Source organism: Sphaerodactylus townsendi, linkage group LG05 (genome assembly GCF_021028975.2).
Source record: "Sphaerodactylus townsendi isolate TG3544 linkage group LG05, MPM_Stown_v2.3, whole genome shotgun sequence".
Taxonomy (NCBI): domain Eukaryota; kingdom Metazoa; phylum Chordata; class Lepidosauria; order Squamata; family Sphaerodactylidae; genus Sphaerodactylus; species Sphaerodactylus townsendi.
This window is the reverse complement of record NC_059429.1, coordinates 94,242,637-94,255,653: the sequence shown is the minus strand read 5'-3', so window position 1 is coordinate 94,255,653 and position 13,017 is coordinate 94,242,637.

The following is a 13,017-nucleotide window of genomic DNA, read 5'->3' as shown; positions in this document are numbered from 1 at the left end:
GCTTACTATGCACAATGTAGTACCACCAGCTTGTTCAGCAGAAGCTGTAGTTCCTACAAATCAATTTATTCCTAACACCACTCAAGCTTGACTTAAGCAGATGTCAATGCTCATGAGCAGGTAGAAGCCTGACCGCAATTTAAGAATTTTTGGCAACTCTTCTACAGAGCAAACAGTATAAGAATTTTGGCTGTTACCCCCACATGTATGTATATAGCATGAACACAAAACATTATGGCATGTGTGATCTTGTGTTCACAGACTGGGGAGTCACAACTGCTCATTGCCATACGTCACATTGTATTAAATTTCATCAGTGCCGGGTACAAGCTCATCACAAGAATGTGTATTTCACAATTGTGTGGAGACCAAAACAACTGCAACCAGTTATGGCTTCCTGACAAGTGCACCTGTAAAAAACATGCTTGTTGTGTACTGGACTTTTTGTCTAAAAATGTGCAAGTGGACTGAGATAACCACCAATAGATTTTTATTCATTTATTTAGATTATTTTAAAATGTAAATATTTAATATATCTTGCTTGGAAACTTTTAAATTCATTCGAAGCCATCCTGTGTTTTTACACTCTGCCTGGGCCTTTAATGCTAGATTTGAATTAATAACTGTTAATGATTTATTGGGAGAGAAAGTGGTCAGATCTCAAACACTATGCAGGTAAAACTTTGATGAGAGACCAAGGAAAACTGCAGAGGAAAGCAACGGCAGACCATTTCTGCCTCTCTCTTGCCTTGAAAGCAGTTTGATGGCTCGTTACATCCAGTGTTTTATTCTTTTGTCATGTTTTATTTTATGAGTGGCCATGGGCAGTTTTCCTTGGAGAAGAAGCATAAAAATGTTCTAAATAAAAAAAATATTAAATTTCACAAGAAAGAATTCACTGGGCAACTCTCTGTGACCTCTTCTCTTTCCTTTCTTCTGAAGTGCGCATGCAGGGCATTGGGAAGAAAAGTAGCTTGGGGGTGAGCCTAATCTGAGGGTTAGAGTTTAAGTGACTGTTTTTTTCCTCCTGCTGCTCCAATCGTAGAATCATAAAATCATACAGTTCAAAGGGGCCATTCAGGCCAATGCAGGATCAGCCCCAAGCATTCCTGACAAGTGTTTGTCCAGCCACTGTATACAGACTGCCAGTGAGGGGAAGCTCATTGCCTCCTTAGGCAGCTAATTCTTCTGCTGGATGACTGTTAAATGGAAGACAAAAAAATCCTTACTGCCCAGCAAATAATTTTCCACTTGTAATTTATACCTAGTACTGTGAGTCCTATCCTTTGCTGCCAATGGGAACAGCTCCCTGCCTTTCAAATACTGACAGTCTTTCAAATACTTTGAGAGAGCAGTCATGTCCCCCTCAACCTCCTGTTCTCTAGACTGAACATTCCTAAGTCCCTTAGCCTTTCCTCATAGGGCTTGGACTCCAGGCTCCTAATCATCTTCAATAGTAAACAAAGCAACCCACTGTATCCAAGCTGCCAGATACATAAACATATAACCTTAAAGTGCTTGATGTAATGTTGTGAAAAGTGCAAGTGCAGTAAACTGACACACTTGATTGATTCATACAGCATACTCATCAATTTCACCGGGAGTGTTGTATGTAGTGGAACAGGACGGGTTTCTGACTTGAACCAAGAGACTGAAAGAACATGAAAGTCTATCACATCTCTGCATTTGACTGTAAAACTTAGTGCTCATCCGAGGCTTTTTCTTGGATACATGGGAAGCTTCAGCAAGAACTTGGCTTATAGGATATGGGACAGCTTATCCATCATTCTCTCAGATTTATTTCTGTCCACATTTGTTGATTAATTTATTCCTATGCTGCTCTGTGCTTTTGTTTGCAATTGTTTACATGTTTGTCATAGAAATATTGAATTTAGTTTATTGCATTAATTGCTTTGATAGAATTTTAATTTGAGCAATGTTTGCACTTTTGGAACATTAAATCAAGCACTTTAAGGTTGCATAGCTTTATATTTGGTCACTTGGAGGTTGCTTTGGAAAACACAGAGTGCGCACCGGGCACACTCTGGCCCAGCTACACCTCTGGGATTATGACTTCTTGTGATTTGGATGATATTTGGATGCAATCAGAATTGAAGCTCCCTGCAATTACATTTCAGTTTTTAAGAAAGCCATTGGCAGAGTGATCACATGACTCCCAGTACCCCACCTACTTTGGTCCTGATAATGGTCCAGATAATGGACAGTTATTTGGCTGTCAGCAAGATGAGCAATGCTATAGAAAGATCTGCTTGACATTCTAACTATGCTCCTTCTAAACCTGAACTGAACAGTCTGGGGAAGGGAACAACAATGCTTTTTGAGTAAACCACAAAGTCTATAATTAAAATTGCTTTTGGAAAGAGAAGCTTCTTAAATCTTGTTTTACCAAACTAGGGATGTGTGTTATTTGCAAGGAGAAAGAAGAGAAGAACAGTTTGGATTGATATACTATTTTCAACCATAAGGAGTCTCTAAGTAGCTTACAAATGCCTTCCTTTATCTCCCCACAACAGGCACCTTGTGAGGAAGGTGGGGTTGAGAGAGTTCAGAGAGAACTGTGACTAGCCCAAGGTCACCCAGATGACTTCATGTATAGGAGCAGGGAAACAAATGCAGTTCACCAGATAAGAGTCTGCTGCTCATGTGGAAGAGTGGGAAATCTGGTTGTCCAGTTTAGAGTCTGCTGCTCTTAACCACTACATCACACTGGCCTTCACTCTGCCTTTACTGCCAAACACATGTAATTAGAGAAATGTTCAGTTGGAAAACTCTATTCTTTAATGATCAGACAATGAGATTATGTTCCTTGTAAGATCTAGAACTCAATTCCCTTGTATGATTTTAATTGCAGAAGGTTGCCAGGTGAAGTATACAGGCAAATCAGTAAATATTTGCTCTAGGAATGTGGTTTAATAATGGGGAAGTACAATCACAGAGGTGCACTATCCATCCTGTTAATATACGAGTATAATAGTTCTAGTCGGACTTGATACATTGTTGTTAATATAACTAGAATTCCTATCTGAACAGATAATGATCTCTCACTTATCATGCAGAAATTTAGCCTTTGGATTCTTAAGATAATTGTATCTTTAATTAATGTTACATCAGATAGTGGCATTACTTTCGTTGTCTGATTGATTAGAGAAGGAATGTAACTTTCAAGCATATAAAGCTGGAAGCCCTTTATCCATAATATAGTGGGGGTGGGGGTGGGGGTGGGGGTGGGGGTGGGGGGTGGGGGGGAGGAAATGACGAGAAACCTTCAAAGAAACCAGTCCTTCCAGGAGAGTGATTTTATCCTCTCAAGTAATTTCAGCAAGGTGGCAAATTAGCCAATGATCACTTGTATTGGCAACAAAGCAAGGAGTACCTTGGCTATCACTAACCTGTGAAGTAAGAACAAGAACATCTTTAAAAAAAAGAAAAGCAATTGGTTCAGCAGAAAAAAAAAGTTTCTATAAATTTATGCCTAAACTTGTGAGGATAAAATGCTGAACAAAATGAGCCATTTTGGATCCCCATTGTACTTAAATCTGAACTATAGTTGATAGCCCCTTCACTTCCCACCCCTGCATGCCACCCCTCACTCCCTCCCCTTCCCTTGTATGCCACCCCTCCCTCCCCTCCCACTCCCTCCACTAGGGTGGGCAGGGCAGGTCCAGATGCTGGGCCCCCTTTCCTTCCCTCCCCTCCCTTGCATGCCACCCTCCTTCCCCTTCTCTCCCCTCCCTCCTTCCCCTTCCATTGTATGCCACCCCTCCCCCTCCCTCCTCTCCCCCTCCCTCCACTAGGTGGGCCATGTCCAGATGGACCCCCATTGTACTTAAATCTGAGCTATAGTTGATAGGTTTGCCCTTCCCCTTGGATTCCCATGCCTATAACAACTTTGAGATGCATAGCAATTTATCAGGAGCAAGTTTTGTCATCATTGCATTTACTTATTGTGGGGTGGGAAATAACTTCTACTTGTTGAACTTTGGTGGGGACGGGAAATAACTTCTTACCTGTTGAACTTTGGCTTGCAGGAGCCCAAACAGAATATAAGTAGCAACTCAGTCTTGTAGTTTTCCCACCATTGTACTTTGCCTCAACATACACTGGAGGATAATTGAACACTAACTTCAGAGAGGTAGCTGCATTAGTCTTCAGCAGCAAAATAAAGCAGGTGTTTAGTGGCACCTTAAAGACTAATGAATGTTATTCCAGCATAAGTTGTCATGATGGTGGTGCTAGACATTCCTGGGCACACTGAAGAGAAACTTATGCCTGGGAGAAGGGCATTGGTAAAGGGTTAGCCCTGTCCTATATCTATGGGCCCATCAGGGCATCACAATCAATTGCTGGTTTGAATGTGCCTGATTGTGTTAGAAATGATGCCTGTTTTTCATGTTTCACACATTCACTATGGAAAATGCTAGTGCAACATTAGTGTAGCTGTCCTGTTTTGCATGTGATGATTGGAATGGCTTTGAGTTAATATTTACATTGCACCCTAATGCCTCTGGGGTCCAAGTAAGAGGAAAAGGAGCAAAATGCCAGTTTTTATTAACATTAGTCTTCATCTCAAATGAGAAAACAATCAAAGTCTTTGCTGCTCTGGGCTGACTTCAGATTAAGCAGATTTGATGGGAATCAATCAGTTGTGATGGAGCAAAATCAAGAAATATTTTAGTTCCTATTTTTTTTCTATGGAAGGAAAGGAAATGCCGGCAGTCGTCTTTCTTTCCTGACACAGAACAATTAGAGAGGAAATGTTAACTGTCCCACTTGGGCTTCAGGCTATTTCAATTCCCTCTTTTACTTGGGCAAGGTCCCTCCCCACACTGTTACCGGATTATGATAGAGGAGATTTACTGAGCAATTGATTATAAAATATTAATAGTGGAGCCTGACAGGAGTGAGAATTGTTTTGCAACACTAATTATAATAAAAATAGCACTCCATTTCTGAGGAAATGTTCAAGCCAATGCATGGAAGTCACAAATAATTTTTGAAATTGTAAAGTCTTCCCACAAGCTTAATGCAGAAAATGAGCTACTGAGCTAGACGGGCATAAACCAAGGAAACTGAGGTAGGGCCATGAGGGGTCAGTGGCAGAGTATCTGTTCTGTTTTGCATGTCATCTTGATGTTCAGTTTTTATCCTGCTTTAGCACTTTCTGCTCTAACCTTCATCAGTAGCCATTGCAAGTCTTCACTCTTTTCTGTCAGTAAGATCGTGCCATCGGCATATCTCAAATGGTTAATGTTCCTTACACAAATTACTCCACCTTCTTCTAAATCGGTTTTCCTTAAGACATGTTGTTTATACAGAACGAAGAGATAGGGAGATAAAATACTTTCTTTTCTGACACCTTTGCCAATTGGAAACCATTAGGTTTCTCCACATTCTGTCCTAACAGGAGTCTCTTCTCCAGAGCATAGGTTGTGTATCAAAACAATCAGATGAGTGGTGGGATTCAGCAGGTTCGCACCGCTTCGGCAGAACTGGTTGTTAAAGTAGTGCTTGTAAACAACCAGTGGTTAAATTATTTGAATATCTCACCACCAGAACCGGTTGTTAAATTATTTGAGTCCCACCACTGAGCGCGCATCCATTTCTTTTAAAACTAACCATAGTTTTTCATGATCCACAATCAAAAGCTTTGCCACAATCTATGAAACACAAGCTGATTTTCTTCTTAAATTCTCTAGTATGCTCTAGTAACCAACGTGAATTTGCATCATGGCCCTTATGGTCCTCTTCCGTTTCTGAATCCAGATTGAATATCAGGTATTTCTCATTCCATATATGGGAAAAGTCTAGTTGGAAAATTTTGAGCATTACTTTACTTGAATGAGTATTAATGCAATGGTCTGATAGTTACTGCAATCTTCAGAATTAGAATGTCAGTTGAGAGTTTCCAGTGTGTAGGCCACTGCTGTGTTTTCCATAGTTGTTGGCATATTCTCATTAAGATTTTGATAGTCTCTGTTTCTGTGGCTTGGATTTGTTTCTCCCAGTTGTATTCGCTTCAACTTTCTAAAATTGCCAGTTCTTCTTCAAAATATTCTTCTTGGATGCAATCTGTCATTCTTTCATCTTTTTTGCATAGTTCTTCAGGGCATTGTTCCTATTTTTTCCTGTATTTTTTCCTGTTCAGTTAGTGTATTTCCATGTTGAGATTTTAGTTCAGTTCAGAATTCATTATTTGCTATTAAGTATTAGCTGAACTACCTAAGCTTAAATGCAAGAAAACAGTAATCTACCATCTGGATCATTAGCAGGTATATCACTAAGGGATTGTTATCTGCTGGCAGTTTTTGAAGGATGAGGTTTCATGTACTCAGCAAACAGCCTTAATTTGCACTGCTCTGGTTCTCTGATATAAGTGTGCATCCGTTATATCATGGAATAAAAAGAGCTTTAGAACAACAACAAAGAAGCATTGCATTAGGGTAGTTCTGACATGAAAAGAGATAATTTTGCATAAGCACATAAGTTACTTACATAGTGGATACAAAGAAGAAATACCTGCATGTACAAGTGGGCTGTGTACTACTGTGTACTACTGTGTACTACTACCATTTCTGCTGATTCGAGGGTCATGTATCCGTATCAAACGGCAGATATTTACATGCTGTTGGCATAAGAAATGATTAATAATGTACTTCACTATTAACACATGTTTCAGCATCTGAAAGTGGAACCCAACACAATTTTATTCACATGGATGGTTGATCTTTCCATGTGCTGATCTGTAGAGTAGCCTTCCTCTCAACCTCTCCCTACCCCAATCCTTCTTAGGGGTATTCAGTGTTGCTTTATATTTCTTACCATATTATTTGAAGCTGTTCAAAAACCTATTTCCTGTGAATGGAAGACACTTTCTAATTATGAAAGAACACCTTTGGATACAATTCACACAATGGAATTTCTAATCTGAGCAATCATATTTGTTTCACCAGATTTAGAGTGATAAACAGTGATGTGTGGAAAAAAGTGTTCTGGGAAATTTTGGCTGCTTTATTTTTCCCTTGAAAATTTTCTACCCCACATACATAAATAATAGTCTGTCTATTATTGCCATGGCTATCATGGCACAAGTCAATCATATTAGGTGGATTAAATATGGAATGCAAAGCAGTGGCTGTAACTGGTCCAGGCTTATACATGGTGAATTTGCCTTGTTTGTTAATATTATTTAAATTTAGCTAACTTCGCAGAAATGTTTAAATTATTTATTTAAATTTGACTCAGATTTTTTTTCCTGGAAAACCCACTGAACTGCTGATAAAATTACACTTTTATCACTCTGCTTGTACTTGCCAAATTTAACTGATTTGAAATCCAGATACAAATTCATTGAAATTTGTTGAAACTTCATAGCTATTAATCAAGCATCTAACTGATTTTATATGCATAGCTGTTGTTCAAGCATCTAACTGATTTTATATGTCTTTAAGTCATGCTTGCCACCTTGAGTCTTTGAAATAGTCCATTGCACTCATTCCAAATTGTTTAGGGGCTAGGTGAGAGAAGAGGGGGCAGGAATGAAGGGGAATGACATTATGCTAACAATGTTATGTCATTTGCACCCAGATGTGCAGAGGTTTCATCTGGTGAATAACCACAGGACATGTCTTGGAATTAAAATGGGCCACAGCCCTTTTTATTATTTTTAAGGCAGAAGCAAACAGAGGAGCACATCCGGTCAGCAGCTGGTCAGCACCCCTGGCTCACCCCGGCAACAACCCCAATCCCTATTGAGGAGGACAGAGAGGTGCTGGGCCATTGGGGCGCCTGTCCTTTGTGGCCCCCTAACTGCTGGGGTGTCAGGCTCGAATTGCAGAGGCCTCTGTGGCATGTGCCATGAGCCCACCCCACCCGAAGCCTCTTAAGGAGGCCCCCAACCGCGGGGAGGTCCTGCGTGCAAGCTCGGCCTCCCCACAAGGATGCGCTCCTCTGCCCAAATCTCCAGGGCTGCAACAAATTACAGCAGCCAACCCAACCCTTTAAAATAGGGAGGGAGGGTGGATGGGTCAGTTTGCTCCAGGAGTCATTCTCCTCTCCATTTTATCTTCACAAGAATCCTGTAAGGTAGTTAGGCTGAGAGTCTGTTACCGACCCAAAGTCACCCAGCAAGCACCCAGCATGACTCAGGTCTCCCAGGTCTTGCCTGAGTGTTGCATCAGTGGTTGGGTGCCCTACAGCTCTATGGTGGGAAAACCCAGAAGTGGGTGCTGCTGCAGAGCAACACTGGCATCTGATTGGATGTAGCTTCAAGAGGCAGTCTGGGGTGTTCCTGTGGGTGGATCCAACTTTGATCAGCTTGCACTCAGACTTCAGAGCCAGGAACCATGAAAAAGGGCGTCAGACTTAGGCCACCCAGATTGATGGCATAATTCTGTTTAGTCCCATGGAGGGCTTTCAGGTGGCCGGGGGGTGGGGTGGGTGGTGGTGTTTGTTTTTCATGCTTCCCCATGCTGCCTGAGAATCTTCTGGATTTTCCCCAGCTGCTAGGGGCTGGTGGATTGGGCTGTCCAAGTATCTCCCTATTTTGGGCCCAATTCAAATGCCTGATTATGACCATTAAATTAAAGGCTTGGTTTACAGTGACACCTGAATGCAGTTCCTAATAAAGAAAAGTCAGTTCTGCTTACTGCAATGTCATGTTTCAGCGTGAATGAATGAACAAAATATGGGGAACAAATTTCACGAACAAGATCAAATACTTGCTTCTAGGATTGCACAATCTCTTTTGGTGGGCTTACAGCAGGAAAAAAAAGGCCACTTTCTTACTGGTACTCCATACTGGCCAGTACCATTTTACTTTCACCTGTAGTTCTGGTTGCCTAAATTGTAATAAAACAGTACATTTTAAGAGCATTTATTGCTGCTGTTTTGTACCTTGTGCTCTTGAAGTATAATTCTATGTGATCTTAAATGTTGGGTGTAAGGTGAATGTCCCTTCCTGAATGATGATCTTGCTCAACTGTGATCCAAATTTATTCCTGACTTTAATGTAATCTGTGATTTTTCTTTAATCCATTGCAAACCAATGTAAGTACAATTTGGGTAAATACATGTAATATTCTGCTTTGGTGTCCAGAGGAGATACCTGCCCTTAAAGTCTGCAGGCAAACATTTGCAAGTGGCATGAACATGAATAATATTACAAATGGACTTGGTGATATTTTGGTATATGCAGAAGTGAAAAACTGGAGCATTGTCTCTCACTTCGTTGCACTTCTGGCCCCATCTATCATAGTCCTTTTAAAATGGCAACTCTTCTGGTCTGATTGACATGGGATAGATTTCCTGCCATGAAGTTTTGAGGTCACTCCATCACTTATGTGAGATTGACCTCCAAGATTTAAAAAGTGTACACCTGGGGGTATTCCTTAGAATGCCCTTGATACTGGGTCAACACTATTTGACATGCTGCATACAGGGTACCTGGAAATTGTCACCAATTATAACAACAAATATCATGAGACTTTTAATGAATTTTCCATCATAAAGATTTTGTGATTAAATATATTCAGCTTTTTCCAAGGACCAATCTGTACAACCAAATGTGGAGCCTTACCTTTTCTTCCCAACTTGAACTGAATTGGGAACAAATGAAGCGGGTATCTTGGTGCTTCCTTATTGATCCAGATGTTAACTTAAAAGCACCAATTGCTCATTTTAAAGTTTTACAGTGACACACTAAAAACACTGAAAAATTCAGTCCCTCTTCTTAAATTACATTGTGACAAGGGACATACTGAAATATGTCTCATTCCTGCGGTTCATCGATTAGCTGAGAAGCCCAGGACAATACAGGGGAACCCACAGACCAATTCTTCTCAGATTCACCCCCTCTCTTTGGAAAATGGAGCAAAATTAAAATAGAGTTGGCCAACGAGCTTTTCCTTCATGACCCAGGATTTCACATGTCTTCCAAGAAGCAGAAAAAGATGCCTGTCAACTTGCAGAGGCACATCCGATTTGCTCATTTTGTTTAGATTCTACTGCAAGTTAATGTATCAGTAAAACTTTGCAAAAAGTGTTGCGGTTGCAAACAGCTTGATATTGTATTTCCTGGAGACAAAGAGAGGTACTGTAATTGAGTGAAACAAAGTGTTTTCAGGGCATCCTTTTAAACCACGTACACTTGATTCCTGATACAGCCACTCTAAGACGTGCCTTTCTGTGCGAGGGCTTGGAGTTTTCAATTGGATTGTATGTCTGGTTTTTCAGCAGACAGTGAGGCAGGCAGCAGGTCCCTGAGTGGCAGCTACATTGCTTTTCTGTCATATATGTCTGATAGCCATTGATCAGTACTGCAAGTCACTAGGGAGAAATCAAGCCGAAGGAATATCTGCAGAATATTATACAACCTACTTTACAAGTGTTGGGTTAAAGTAGATATTGAGCTCAAAGAAGCCATCAGCCGACATTCCCTTCTGCCTCATTAGTGAGATGCTTTGTATGAATGTTCAAGTGGAATTGGATGGTTTGCCAGTGCGAACACTTAAAATTTCTTGGGCTATTTCAGGCCTTGTAGGATAACACAGCTGGGAAGGATGGCTGGAAAATGCTACAACGAGTAAAGGAAGAAAATATTAATGAAAATGGTGTGCTGAAAGTGGATGAGAAGCAGCATGTAGAATCATAGAACTGTAAAAGACCACAAGGGCCATCCAGTCCAACCCCCTGCAATGCAGGAATACACAATCAAAGCACTCCTGACAGATGGCCACCCAGCCTCTGTTTAAAAGCCTCCAAAGGAGACTCCAGCACACTCAGTGTATTCCACTGTTGAAGAGCTCTTATGGTCAGGAAATTCTTCCTAATGTTTAGGTGAAATCTCTTTTCCTGTACCTTAACTCAATTACTCCTTGTCCTAGTCTCTGAAGCAGCAGAAAATAAGCTTGCTCACTTTTCAACAGGACACCTTTTCAAAAATTTAAACATAGGAACTATTGCGTCCCTCAGTCTAGATAGACACTATACTCCTATTGATGCACCCCGGGATTGCATTGGCTTTCTTGGCTGCCATATCACACTGTTGACTCATGTTCAGTTTGTGGTCTCTAAGATTCCCAGATCACTTTCACATGTATTGTAGTCAAGTCAGGTATAACCCATCCTATATCTGTGCATTTCATTTTTCTCTGCCTAAGTGTATCTGACATTTGTCTCTGCTGAAATTCATTTTGTTACTTTTGGCCCAGCTCCAGGGGCTTTACTGACAGAGCCACCCATTTGATCACGGGGGGGCACAAAATTGCCCCTACACATCCCTCAAGTGAAGAGGCACTCTGTCCAGCGCTCCCTCCCCCTTTGGCCATGGCAGCCCTGTCCTGGGACCAAGATGGTCATGGGTGCACCCATCCGAAGCTGCAACCCCCCCGACTTCTGATGAATGAGGCAGGGAGGCGGCTGCTGATGAGGTGGAGCCAGGGGGGCCAGCAGCAGCCAGTGAGTCATGGCAAGCTGTGGGCTGGGCCAGAAGCCTGCTGTGGGCCTGCTGGGTGCCCCTTGGCCTGGCCCCACCAGACCTGCCCAGGACCACTGCTGCCCTCCTCCACCAGGCTGCCTTCAGCTGTTTCAGCCACTGGCTGAAGGAACACTCCGACCCCCATCTCAAATGGCCCGGCTGGGGGTCTGTGCCACGGTGGGGTGGAGGAGAGTATGCCCCCTGAAGACACTTGCCAGCTTGGTAAGGTTAGCTGGAGTCCAGGAGGGGCACCAGGAGGAGCCGATCAAGACAAAATGGAGCCCGGGCAGGGAGGGGCACAAAACTCATTTCTTGCCTCAGGTGCCATTTTGTTTCAATATGCCTATGCCCAGCTCTCTAATATGTCCAGGTCATTTTGACCCTGTCCTCTCAGGTATTAGCTACCTTTCTTAATTTGGTGTCATCTGCAAATTTGATTAGCATGCCCTTTATTCCATCATCCATGTCATTGATAAAAATATTGGACAGCACTGCACCCAGGACAGAACCCGGTGGCATCCCACTATTCACTTCTCTCCAGTATGAAGATGAGTCATTGATGAGTACCCTTTGGGTCCCATCAGTCAACCAATTACAAATCCATATAACAGTAGCTTTGTCTAGCCCACATTTTACTATCTTGCTTGCAAGAATGTAATGGGAAACCTTGTCAAAAGCCTTATTGAAATCAAGATATGATACATCCACAGCATTTCCTTTGTTTACTAAGTTTTTCACTCTATCAAAAAAAATGATAACATTAGTCTAGCATCTTTAAATGCTTGCAGACTGACAGTCTAATGATTTGCTCTAGAACCTTTCCTGTTATTGATGTCAGGTTGACTGGGTGGTAATTGTTTGGGTCCTCTTTTTTCCCTTTTGAAAATGGGGGCAATATTAGCCCTCCTCCAGTTTGCTGTGTCTTGTCCTGTTCTCCAGGAATTCTCCAAGATTATTGCAAGTGGTTCTGAGATTACTTCTGCTAGTTCTTTTAGTACCCTGGGATGTAGTTCATCAGGTCCAGGAGATTTGAACTCATTTTGAGTAGTAAGATATTCCTGTACTACATCTTTACTTATTCTGTGCTGAAATTCTCCAACTGTATCTTCTGTTTCATTTTTCCCTGGTTAGGTATTGTTTTCCTTTTGGGAAAAGACCAAAGCAATGAAGGTGTTGAGTAATTTTGCCCTTTCTCTGTCCCGTTAGCATTTTGTCATTTTCTTCATGTGGTGACCCTATAATATCCTTCTTCTTTTTGCTACAGACATAACCAAAAAAGCATTTTTATTGTTTTTATCTGGCAAGCCTGAGCTTATTCTGAGCTCTAGCTTTTCTGGCTTTCTCCCTAAACATCTTGACTATTTGTTTGAATTCTTCTTTGGTGATTTCCCCCTTTTCCCATTTCTAGTACATGCCCATTTTAAATTTCAGCTCAGTTGAAAGTTCTCAGTTGAAAGAATGTCGTACAGCCGAGAGGTGCTTTCTTGTTTAATTTTTGCTTTAAATTTTATTACATCACAAAA